This window comes from Arachis ipaensis, chromosome B1, assembly GCF_059453495.1.
Source record: "Arachis ipaensis isolate K30076 ecotype BB chromosome B1, ASM5945349v1, whole genome shotgun sequence".
Lineage (NCBI taxonomy): Eukaryota > Viridiplantae > Streptophyta > Magnoliopsida > Fabales > Fabaceae > Arachis > Arachis ipaensis.
In genome coordinates, this window is record NC_142436.1 from 74,293,481 (window position 1) to 74,307,047 (window position 13,567).

Sequence of the window (13,567 nt, forward strand, 5' to 3'; positions counted from 1 at the left end):
CTTCCACTGAAAAAGAGCTTCTGGCTATTGTTTTTGCTCTGGATAAATTCCAAACCTACTTACTTGGTACTAAGGTGGTAGTATACTCAGACCATGCAGCTCTAAAATATTTATTAGCTAAAAAAGAGTCAAAACCAAGGTTAATACGTTGGATATTGTTGCTGCAAGAATTTGATTTAGAAATCAAAGATAGGAATGGTAACCAGAATTCAGTGGTGGACCACTTGAGTCACCTAGAGCACATTAAGAATGACTTCACTCCTATCAATGATGCTTTTCTATTTGATAGCTTGCACAAAATATCTGAAGTAGTTCCTTGGTATTACCTATAGCTAATTATTTAGTTAGTCATACCTTCCCTCCCAATTTTACTAAGCATCAAAGGGACAAGCTGAAAAGCGAGTCCACATATTATATATGGGATGACCCATATTTATGGAGGTATGGTGCAGACCAGATAATTAGAAGGTGTGTGCCACAATCAGAATTCTAGTCAATTTTAGAGGCCTGCCACTCATCTGAGAGTGGTGGACATTTTGGTCCTCAAAGAACAGCTAGAAAAATTTTAGACTGTGGATTCTGGTGGCCCACTCTTTTTAAGGATGCTACTACCTTCTATAAATCCTGCTCCCCATGCCAAAGGTTTGGGAATATATCCAAGAGGGATGAGATGCCCCAACAACTTATGTTATTCTGTGAAATTTTTATGTTTGGGGTATTGACTTCATGGGTCCGTTTCCAAACTCTAGTGGTTTCTTATATATATTGTTAGCTGTAGATTATGTTTCTAAATGGGTGGAAGCAATTCCTGCCCATACTGATGATACTAACACTGTTGTCTCTTTTGTTAGAAATCATATTATCTGTCACTTTGGATCACCACGAGCAATCGTGAGTGATCAAGGCACTCATTTGTGTAACAGAAGATTGACAGGCCTACTAAAGAAACATGGCATTATCTACAAGGTAGCCACAGCTTACCATCCCCAGACCAATAGGCAAGCCGAAGTGTCTAACAGAGAGATTAAGCACATATTGGAGAAGATAGTCAAGCCTCATAGGAAGGACTGGAGAACCAGACTTGTTGATGCGCTTTGGGCTTATCGGACAGCATACAAGACACCCATCGGGATGAGTCCCTTCTGCCTAGTCTACGGAAAGGCTTGTCACCTCCCAGTGGAGGTGGAACACAAGGCTTTCTGAGCGGTAAGGGAATGCAACATGGGATTTGAGAAGGCCGATGCTGAAAGGAAGCTGCAACTAGCAGAACTGGAGGACCTTCGACTCGAAGCATATGACAACTCCAGGCTATACAAAGAGAAGGTGAAGGCGGTGCATGACAAGCATATCAAGAGAAGAAAGTTCAGACCTGGGGAGCTGATTCTCCTTTACAACTCAAGGTTGAGACTCATGCTAGGTAAGCTGAGGTCAAGGTGGGAAGGACCCTATAGAGTAGAGAAGGCAGAGCCATATAGAGTCTTCCACCTGAGTCATCCCTCAAGTTCCAAATTCATCAAGGTCAATGGCCACCACCTGAAGCTGTATCATAGTGAGAAGATGAAGAACAACAAGGAGCTAGAGATCTTCCTCTTGGAGGATCCATCAATAGAAGAAGACTAAACTTATGGACCGTCCAACTTAAGGACGTAAAAGAAAAGTGCTAGGTGGGAGACAACCCACCATGGTATGATCTTTCATTTTTATTCTTAGCTTTATTTTATTTTGTTTTTATCAGTATTCATTCATAATCTTTGCATAATCATCTGCATTCTGCATTCTGTATAATAATAAAAAAAAGAATTTGGGTGTTCGACGCGCAAGCGTCCCTAACGCGTGCGCGTCATGTGTGACTTCGCAACACCAAGGAAGTAACCCGAGACTTATGCGGGAGTGGCGCAAGAAGCGTGCCTTGCACACAAGCAAGTCCACGCTTACGTGTACCTCACGCGTGTGCGTAGCTTGCATTTTCAGCAACCCACACGTAAGCATCCCTGACGCGCATGCGTGGATAGGGAAATCGGCGTAATAAGCGTGCTAAACCGAGAGTTGTGCTGCCCTCGCGCTGGAACTGTGCTAGAGGCATAAAATTGGCCACGCGTACGGGTCCCTGACGCATGCGCGTCAGTTTCAATATTTGGCTATCCACACGTGCGCGTGCCTAACGCGTATGCGTCGTATGTCTTTTTGGCCCTCATGCGTTTCAACCCGAGAGTTATGCGTGCATGGGGCGGCCTTCGCACGAATGACACAACCCATGTCATGCATACGCGTTCCTGATGCGGACGCGTCACCGTCAATTTACGCGACCCACGCGTACGCGTGCGGTATGCATATTGACGTGGTGGAAATTGGCAAGTTAAGAAATTATTATAAGAGATACGTTGCAAGTACAGTTCTTAACCAACCGAAAATCCGCTTATCAATTTAGAAGGGGTTGTCACAAAATTAGAATTAAAATACTGGGGGTATGAATCCCAAGTCGTCTCCCAACGAGTTGCAGAAAGGTGTGCTATTTTATTAATCAGATGTTTTCTAAAATGGTTTGAATTGATAAACAGGAAATTAAATCAGAGAATTTATGTAATTTAAATAAAAACCTTGACCGGGAGTAGATTAGTTGGAAGCCCTATCCTTGATGGAGTCCTCTCAAGATAAAATTGATAATTGAAGGTTGTTCTGCTTAGTTATCCTTTACTAGGTAGAGGAAAGTCAAGTAAGTTGGAAGGCAATTTCTATTCACAAGTCCTAATCCTCTCCCTTGGGAAGGACTAGTGTCAGTGGCTAGAGGGCGATCCAACATTAAACCCAATTACAATTTTTCTCTTGAGCGTTCCAACTCAAGGTTCTCCTTTTAATCATCTCCCAATCAAGTTATGGAACTACTCGCTCATTATGAATGTAAATTTCACAAAATAAGGAAGAGAAATAAAGAGAAACATGATAAATAATAATAATCAAAGAGACCAATTAAAGATAAAAATAATTCTTATATTAATAAATTCTAAAAATGATCAAATAGTAACTCTGAAGAAATTAAGGATATGGAAGAGTAAGTGACAAGTAAGGAAATAAACTAGAATGACGAAGTCTTGACGGAGGTAATAACTCTTCTCAATATCCCAATCCAAAAAGCAATAAAAATGAAATTCTAAGAACTATGAATATGTAGAGAGAAAACCTAGAGGAGGAGTAAAAATTAGATCTAAAACTAAAATTATGCGGAATGAATGTTGTTTTTTGGTCTCTGCATGTTCCCTGGCTCTAATCTGTTTTTCTGGGCCGAGAACTGGGTCAAAACAGGGCCCAAAATTGCCCCCAGCAAATTCTGTAGATTCTGCAGATCGCGTATGTCACGCGATCGCATCATCCAGCCGTTCGCGTCATCCAGCGTTTTGCCTTGCCACGCGTGCGCGTCATCCACGCATTCGTGTCACTTGTGCAGTTTCCAATCCATGCGTTCGCATCAGGCACGTGAGCGCGTCACTGCAATTTCCTCTATTTCGTGCGGTCGCGTGAGCCATGCGTCCGCGTCACTTCTCGCTGGTCATCTCCTCCATTTCTTGTGTTCCTTCCATTTTTGCAAGCCTCCTTTCCAATCTCCAAGTCATTCATGCCCTATAAAGCTTGAAACACTTAACACACAGATCACGGCATCGAATGGAATAAAGGAGAATTAAAATACATAATTAGAAGTCCCTAGGAAGCAAGTTTTTAATCATGGAGTAATTTTGGGAAGGAATTGTAAATACATGCTAAATTAATGAATAAGAGGGTAAAGATTCGATAAAACCTCACAATTAAACACAATATAAACCATAAAATAATGGTTTATCAACCTCCCCACACTTAGACATTAGCATGTCCTCATGCTTAGTTGAAGGAGATAAAATAAATGAGTAGGAACATGTAAAACTCATGTAATACAATGCAACCTATATATGTGAATGCAACTATATGATTCTTGTCCACTTGATCAAAAGTAAATAAGCTCTTCAAGACAATCACAAATCAAATTCCACTAATTTAATTCTTATACAGTAGCAACAGATAAAAATTCAAGAAGGTAGCTCATGAAAGCAGGGAACATAGAATTTAAGCATTGAACCTTCAATGATGATGTATGTGCACTCTAGTCTCTCTAGTGTATAGGGTAATCACTCAAGCTTATAAATTGAATCTTTAATTAACCCAAGCTTTCACCTAACACACATATATTTTCTTTATAACTTAAATTTCACACCTAGCTACCCAAAATTTCCCTTTCACATTCCTTACAAATGTATCAACTTTTATTTTAATTTTATCATATATGCATTGATCTTTGAATTTTAATTTAGCTTTGGGGTAATCTTGTCCCCTTATTTAATTATTGAAAATTTTTGGTTTTTTTTTTAAAATAAACACAGCTTATCAATGCACATAGATTTTTAATTTTTCTTTTACAGTTTCACATGAGTAGGTACCCAAATTCCCATTATATTATCATGACACATTCCCTTATTATCTTTTGTTCCCACAATCTTCCCATACTCAATTAACACACAATTCAACCTCAAGTTAACCAAAGATTCAATTGGGATATATAATTGTTTTTCCGCTTAAGGCTAGTAATATGGTAAATTAAAGAACAAATGGGATTTAAAAGCTCAAAGTGGCTAACAAAGGTAACTTAAGGGGTAGGCTTAATTTGGATAAGTGAGCTAAACAGATAATGGCCTCAATCATATGCAAGCATATAAATATATTAAACATTGGACATATAGGATGAAATAAAATACAGATTACAATCATAGAGAAGTAAACACACAAGAACAAAATAATTATGGTTAAATAATGTAACCATGTATAAAGGCTCAAAGTCTCACAGGTTGTGTGTTCTTTAGCTCAAAAATCATGTTCCAAATACAACTCCAAGTAAATTTAACATAAAAGTTTTAATTAAAATTAGTGAAATTTTGTTCTAAAAATAGGGTCTTAGAAGAAACTTACTGTCTTTTCAATCAGGTAGAACATGCATGTAACTAACCTATTACTATGCAATTTATCCTATTTTATAAAAGAAAAACTAACTAAATATCCTATTTTATTGGTGTTAAGGAAGAGAAATTACCTCCAGAAGTCAGGTACTGACCGACCTCCCCACACTTAAGGCTTTGCATCGTCCTCAGTGCCATCTGTCAGGAACAAAGGTGGGCTGGTAGCAGTATCTCCACAGTCGAGACCGTCATGGCTCCCTGTGCTGGTAAAGGAAGTAGAGTCCGGGGTGTCTGAGTCTCTGTAATTTCCTGTAAGTATCTCCTTGAGGTATGTGAATCGGCACTTGTTACGGCGCTCTCTTAGCTTTGCTTTGTGTTCCTGCCGATTGACGAATGGATTATTGACGGTTTAGAATTTCACAAATGAATTCTCGTTGCAAGTATAGTTTCTAAACCAATCACTAATCCTTTCATACAAAAAGTTGTTTGTCACTAGTACAAACCCCTAAAATTTATAAACCGAAGTATTGGACCTCGGGTCGTTCTCCCTAGGAATTACAATAAAGTGTCTTGTTATTGGTTATGAGTTATTTTGGGGTTTTGGATAAGAAGCATGAAAAGTAAATGGCAATGGAAATAAACTAACTACTATAAAAGCTCTTGGCAAGATATGAGAACTAGAAATCCTATCCTAGTTACCCTTCTCAATTGTGATGAGAATTGTTCATTGCTCCCACTTAGTTAACCCCTACCCATGGAGGAAAGTCAAGTGGATGAATCAATTTGATTCCTCAAGTCCTAATTAACTCCTAAAGGAGAGACTAGCTTTAGAGGCATTCAAATCAATTAGCAATCTCTAATTATCAATCAACAAAGGAATTAGATAACTGAAAAGTCACTAATCACTCTACCTAGGCCAAGAGGGACAAAATCTATACGAAAATCCATCCTAGCATTTCATCAAACACTTGGAAGGCACAAAAGAAAAGTATAGTCAATCACAACAAGAATGAATTCTAACTACAATTGAATACAAAGGATCAACAACAACAACCAAGGAAATCACAATTATCATGAATTACCTCAAATTGCATTATTGAAAGAAAATAGAAGGAGCAAGAATATCTCAATTACAAAACCTAGAAACAAGATAAGAGAAATTACAACAAGAGAATAGGGATAGAGAGAAGAACCAAAGTGTAGCTATCATCAATTGAAGGTAGAAGTAGAAGGAGACTTGAATTAAACCTAGAACTATGAGATCCTAATCTAACCCTAATTCCTAATCCTAATTCTAGAGAGAAGAGAGAGCTTCTCTCTCTAAAACTCTAAAACTAAAAATGGTTATTGGTCAAAAAGTGGTGATAATGATGATGATCCTTCCCCTTAATCCTTCATCCTTTTATTCCTTTCCCTTAGCAATTTGGCGCCAAAAATGGGTTCAGAAACCCTCTCAAATCGCCAGGCACGTGTTGCATTAGTGAGGTCATGTGCCCTCATCGACGCGTGCGCGCACGGTACACGTGCGCGTCCGTGGCTAATTCTTCGATGTGCGCGCGAGCGCCTTATGCGCGTGCGCGTGCATGGCTGACTTTGCTTCTTTGACTTTTTATGCTTCTCTCCACTTGTATGCTTCCTTCCTTGCTTCCTTTGATCCATGCCTAGCATATTTCAATCCTGGAATTACTAGCAAACACATCAAGGCATCTTTATGGAATCAAAGAAGAATTAGAATTCATCAAGATAAGGCTTAAAAAGCATGTTTTTTACACTTAAGCACAAATATGGGAGAGATAACAAAATCATGCTAATTCCTAGGCTAAATGTGACAAAAGGTTATCAAAATACTCTAAATTCAATGCAAAACAAACCGTCAAATTGGGGTTTGTCAACCTCCCCACACTTAAGCCTTAGCATGTCCTCATGCTAAAATAAGAAGGAACTAAGGGTTATGACATTTATTGAATGCAACTAAACTATATGAGTCCTATCTAAATGCAATTGTCTAAAGCAATTGGGAATGCTTAGTTCAAACAGATCAATTCCCAAGAGAGCATGTGTAAGCACAAGAGCTAGGCAATAAGGACTAAGTCCAAACCACAATTGTATTGAATTGTCAAAAAGGAGTTCAAACTTGCAAGAATATAGATAATATGGGTGAACACATGTGATTGAACTTTTGAACCCTCACCGGATGTGTATCCGCTCTATTCACTCAAGTGTTTAAGGGTTAATTCACTCAATTCTCTTCTAATCATGTTTTCCAAAATTTGATTTTCTTCTAACAATCAACACTTATTCAAGGCATGCATACATTCATCATGAGGTCTTTTATTTAGGTTGTAATGGGGTTAGGGTCAAGGTAGGATCATTTATGGTCAAGTGGACTAGGAATTGAATCTTCGATTAGCATAGACTTTCCCACCTAACCTATTTAATGACCTATACAAATGCGAGCTATTCTAACTACCCATTTTTCACTTTTTTTTCTTACATACTCATGCATTTTCTTTTCATTTCACAACACTTATGCATTGATTCTTATTGAGCTTCACTTTGGGGCATTTTGTCCCCTTTATTGCTTTTCTTTTTTCTTTCTTTTTTTCTTTTTTTTTTCTTTTTCTATATACATTTTTCTTTTCTTTTCATCATCATATTTTTTTTTATATATATATTTTTTTTCTTTTTCTTCTTTCAAACTAAATACGAGAACATCAATGCATAAGGTCTCTACATTTAATCAATACATGAATATGTGCCCAATTCTTAAACATAAAAGTGTACTGCCCCTTTTTATCCCATCCAATGTTCCCAAGCCTCACCAACTTTGAATAATAAAACACTCTCACTAGCCTAGGTCAATCAAAGATCCAAACAAGGACTTTTCATTGGTTTTCCGCCTTAGGCTTATAATGTGCTAAAATAAGAATAAGTGGGTTGAGCATAGGCTCAAAATTGGCTAACAATGGGGAGTAAAAGGTTGGCTATTTGGGTAAGTGGCTAATGAAAGAATGGCCTCAATCATATAAATGCACAAACACAAGAAATAAACGGATATATAGAATCAAGCAAATCAAGGATCACAATCATGGAAAGAGAACAATTTCACACAAGAATGGAAAATAAATGGTTATAAAATGTAACCACATCAATAGGCTCAAATCTCACAAGCTTGTGTTCTCAATTCAATACATGCTTCACAAGGTATGAAATTCAAGCAAGTTTCAAAAATTTTCTTTCAATCAATTGGGTTAATGCCCTATATTTAAACTTCTTGAAAAAAAATCTCAATGTTTGACTAAGCATTGTTGTGATTGAAAAGTTCAAAAATTTTCTTAGTTCACCCTTTCCTTTTTCACTTAAAACCAATATATTATGCAAAAAGGGTGACTAAATATTTGCAATCCAAAGTATGATTTCTAATCACAACTACAAACTAAAAACAGAGATAAACAAAATGTATAAAGAAGAATCCAACTAAAAGTACGGAATCTATCATCCAAAACATCTAAAAATATCCAAAAGCATCAAAATATCTAAAATCCAAAATAAGCAATAAAAGTATCCAAAGCAAACTAGAAATGCATCAAAATATATACAAGGATGTGCAAAATGAGATAACTAGGCCGAAAAGTTCACCGGTTCCCAAATAATGCTGCCGGTGCTCGAATCCATTACCCACGAAGCATCTGGTGTAGCAATCACGCGCCTAAGTGCCTCATAGTCGAAATTCATGGAGAGGAGAGCTACCTCTGCCTGCTGGTAGGCACAAGTCTCAGGAGTGCCAACTCTGCAGAGCAGTGCATCCCTCAAGGCATCCTCAGTGATCATAATCTCTCTGCCCCTCAAGAATACTGAATCCAAGCCCGGTCGAAAGAAATTGCAGTAAAATTCCTTGACCCACGAGATGTTAATCCGTCCCAAGTCCCGATCGACGAAATCCAAGCCCAGCTCAGAAATACGGGTGTTTATGGCACGCCTCACATCATTGGGAAGATTCAGCTTCTTCTCAATATTCAGATTCTTCTTTGCATAATGGGAAAGGCATAGCTCGCAGTAGAGATTCGGAAATTTGGTTGGATCAGTGGACGGGAGTAACTGATTTTCTTTCTCCTCCTCATTCAGCGGGTTCCTCGCATAGTTAGCAGACGGTGGGGGTGTAGGGGTCTTGGAGCGCTTCCTTTTTTTGGAAGCCGAGGCTATAGCTTTTCCTCTATCCGACATCCTGAAAAATATGATAGAATATATAAAACATTTAGCATGTAACATTTAGGAGGCATGTTCAGGATACAATTATCAAAGAGCAATCATGATGTTGCACTGAATATGTAAAAGTGAACAAGTGAACTTAAGTGAATGAACCAAGACTGTAATCTTCATTAAAGGCAACATCTCATATTCAAACGGCAATAATATCATCATATTTTTGAAAGAATTGTTAAAGAGGGTTAAAGGTGAGTGGAAGTAAAACAGTTAAAGAAATTAGTAAGTTAGAAAAGTGGATCAGTGATATGATGATATATAGGCTCAATCGAACGAGAAGTTGCGGTTCATGTTCACAATGATTGTGCAAATCCGGGAAGTCAAAAAGGGAAGCAGAAATTTGCCCAAAACTGAAATAAAGATCAAAATGAAACTAATTTCCTTGAAAATCGGGCAGCATTCCGGCTTAAAATTGGACGTTCCCGGATAGCAAAATAGCACAATTAGCACAAAAAATAACATCAATCACGCACAGCAGCAAACAGATATTATTTGGCAACACATATTGCATGGAATATCAACCCAAAACCAACATACCGAACCCAAGGAAGCAAGCAGCATATATGCACATACAGAGCAATTATCAGGCCTAGAATCCTCTATCCAGCCCTAGCTACCTAACAGCAATTATATCTATCTAACCTAACGTACAAAATTTGAATTTAGCTAATCTAACATGCAATTCCAGGAACCAGCAGAAATGAACAAAGGAAAAGAAAAAATAGAAAAAGAAATAACAGAAATGGAGCAGGAACCTGGGAGCCAGAAAAAACTGAGAATGGAAAGGGGGACGACGATAAGGCAGGGGCCGCAGAGACAGAGCCTGGCACCGCCGTGAACGGTGGCGGTGAGGACGGCTGGCGCGGTGGTTTGGCCGGAGGGATGAGAAACTGAGGGGAGGAGGGAGGGTAGAGCAGGGGGCTGAGAGATGGAGAGAGTGAAGAGGAAACTGTTAATGGAGAAAGAGAGAGGGGTTGCCGGTGACTGTCGCCGGCGGTGAAGGGCGGTATCAGCGGTGAGCACAGAGGCAGAGAGGAACGGAGACAGAGAGGAGTAAGAGAAGTAAGAGAGAAGGGGGGAAAGAAGAGGGGAAGGGTGAGGCTATGGCAGCAGCGGCAACGGAGACGGAGTGCTCGCCGGAGGATGGCCGGTCGGGAGAAGAAGAAGGTGAAGAATGGTGGGGAAAATGGAACGTTAGAGGAAGAGAGAGTTGGGGGTGCGCGAATGCGCTAGGGCTCGCGTCTCTAGGGTAAGTGAAAATTCGAATCTGCGCGTGCGCGCGCCACGCGCGTTCGCGTCCATTGAGAGAACGTGGGTCCTACGCGTGCGCGTACAACGCGCTTAAGCGGGGATGAGCAGAAATAGGAAAGGACGCGTGCACGTACCGTGCGCGCACGCGTGCATGGAGTTGGGCTAGGGGCTTAGAGGTGGCCCAACTTAGGTCTAACTCTCTGGAGACTGGCCTGGGAGTCGCGCACCAGACCTGCGCGCACGCGGCATGTACGCATCCGCGCACATTGGGGAAAAGGGAGATTCATGCGTGAGCGTGCAGTGCGCGCTAACGTGGGGTGGCATATTAGGCAGGGGCGCGTGCGCGTACGGTGCGCGCACGCGTACGTGAGATTGGGCCTGAGGCTTAGAATGGGCTTGAGGCACGCCCGACTCTCGGGTTCGTGGCCTAGATTGGTGGCCAGACGCAAAGACGCGCGCGCGGTAAATACGCGTCCGCGTACATTGGCGAATTGTGAAATGGCGCGCTGGCGCAATGTATGCGCTCGCGCAGATCGGGTTGGGCCTGGGGCTGAAAGCTAGCCCAGAAATGGCTTAACTCTCTGGGGTTTGGCTCAATCGGTTGCAGCAGCAAATCGGCGCGGACGCGGCAGGTGCGCGTCCGTGCGAACTTCCACGTTCTAATAGTCGGCGCGCTCGCACGTAGTGCGCGTCCGCGTGGGTCAGGTTGGGCTCAAGGCGCGTTGTTTGCCCAAAAGAGGCCCAACTCTTGGGAGTGTGGCTCGTGGTGCATGCGCACCAGGACGCGTACGCGTACGTTGTGCGCGCGCGTCCACGCCCTCTCCCCTTTTTTTTTTTTTTTTTTTGAAAAAAAACTTGCTGGTTGCTCCCCTTTAGTGTTCACAACTCTTATTCACTCAACCATCATACAATTCACAAAAATGCAATTTTTTTGGTATTATGCATCTACTACTAAACATAACATGCATGTGACTAAGCTAACAATTAAGTTGTACAAACAAATTTGTATGAAACATCTACCTACAATGGTAACTCAAATCACTTATTAAGTAAATTTGAAAGAGTGGAAAGAGTTTACCATGGTGGGGTGTCTCCCACCTAGCACTTTTAGTTCAAGTCCTTAAGTTGGACATTTTGAGAAGCTTATTGTCATGGTGGCTTATGTTTGTACTCATCCTTGAATCTCCAAGGATCCTTGCTTCTCAATTGGTTGACAGAATTTCCAACCATATTCATCAAGCTTGGGCAAAGTTCTACCCAAGATATGAGCCCCCATAGTTGGTCTTTACATAGCGAACCGGGATCCCATATCTTGTTTTCGCACCCGTCTTCGATTTGGTCTTCATACTTTTTCTTTCCGGGTGGTTGACATATAGAATTCCCTTTAACATACCAAACCTTCTGTTGAGACCCATGCAGTGTGATATTCTTCCAATCATCGTTCCTATGCCTTGAAACCTTGACCTTAATGAGCCTAATTCCTAACTTGCAACCACTACACAATTCTCTTTTTCCTTTAAGTCCACAAAGAGCTCTAAGTTGTCCATCCGTTTCAATCAAACCATATTCAAGAGAGAAAGTGGAGCTTACGGATAAGAATTTTACCCACTTGAATGTTGTGTTGGATGGTGACTCGGGAAGGGAGACCTCCCCACACTTAGACAATGCAAGGTCTACTTCCTTGTGCTCTTCTTTAGTTGTTTCCACCTCTTCACAATTCTCTTCACTTTCAACCTCATCCTCTTTGTTACGTGGCTTGGTGTTATCTTCAAGAACTTCATCTTGTTTAATGAGAGGCCATTCAATTTTGGATAGAAATTCATTGATGAACGAGGTCATCTCTTGATCAACCTCTTCATATTCTTCAATTTCAATATACACCATGCCAACGTTTTCCTCTTGGTAGCTCTCTTTCTCATTGCTCACCAAGGGTATGGGAGGTTGTGCACACTCTTTTATACTTTCAATTCTATGTCCAATGGGAGAGGATTCCATTGTAGAGAGAAATTCATCCATGATTGAATCCATTTCTTGATAAACCTCTTCCAAGTCTCCAATGATGATATGTCCTGGAGATTGCGTACCCTCCTTAACATCAATATCAAGCTTCTTGGAAGAGTTCTCCATGATGCTACATTCCCATGGACTTTCAACATCTCCGAGATCTTCAACCACTTCTCCCCTTTCTTCAATGGTCATAGGCTTCTCCAATTGTTCCAACACAAAATTTGACTCCTCTTTCTCCACCGAATTTTCCAATTTCACCCTCATTCTTTGCTCTTCTTTTGACTTTCCACATGTGGTCACGGAAGTACCTTGAGTGTTCAAGCATTGGTGGGCTAAAGTGTGCACCACCTTGGTCAAATTGGTCACAAACTCAAGTGTATCCTGCTTCATGGCTTCTTGTCCTTGGAGTAACAAAGTGAGAGGATCGTCTATTGGGGCTTGGGGTGAATAGGAAGGTTCATTATTTTGGAGGGAGGGTTCATGGTAGGAAGGTGGTTCTTCTTGGTAAAGGTATGGAGATGATGAGTATTGAGGTGGTTCTTGGGAGCAATCTTGATATGGTTGTGGTGATTCTAGAGGTTCTTGCTCATAATGGCCATAAAAATATGGTATGGATGATTGGTTATATGATGGATATGGATCATAGGGTGGTGCTTGGTGATGAAAGGCTTGTGAGATTGGTTGAGGTTCATGTTGAGGGTGAGAGTCATAGGCATATGGTGGCGGTGCTTGGAAGTCACAAGGTGATTCACCATAGCCATTGGATTGGTATGCATCATAGAATGGTTCTTCTTCATAGTGCGTTGGTGGAGGTTGTTGCCATGAAGATTGATCATATGCATATGGCTCCTCCCACCTTTGGTCATCCCATTCTTGATACACATCTTCATTATAGTCCTCATTTCCTACAACATGTTGATAACCAAACTCATAGCCAAGGTGAGAATTCATGATGGCAAGAAGAAAATGAAAACAAAATCAAATAAGAAGCAAGAAAATTAAATCCTAAAACTAGCAAGAGCTAACAAAAGCAAACATATTCACACTATTCACATATATACAATAACCAA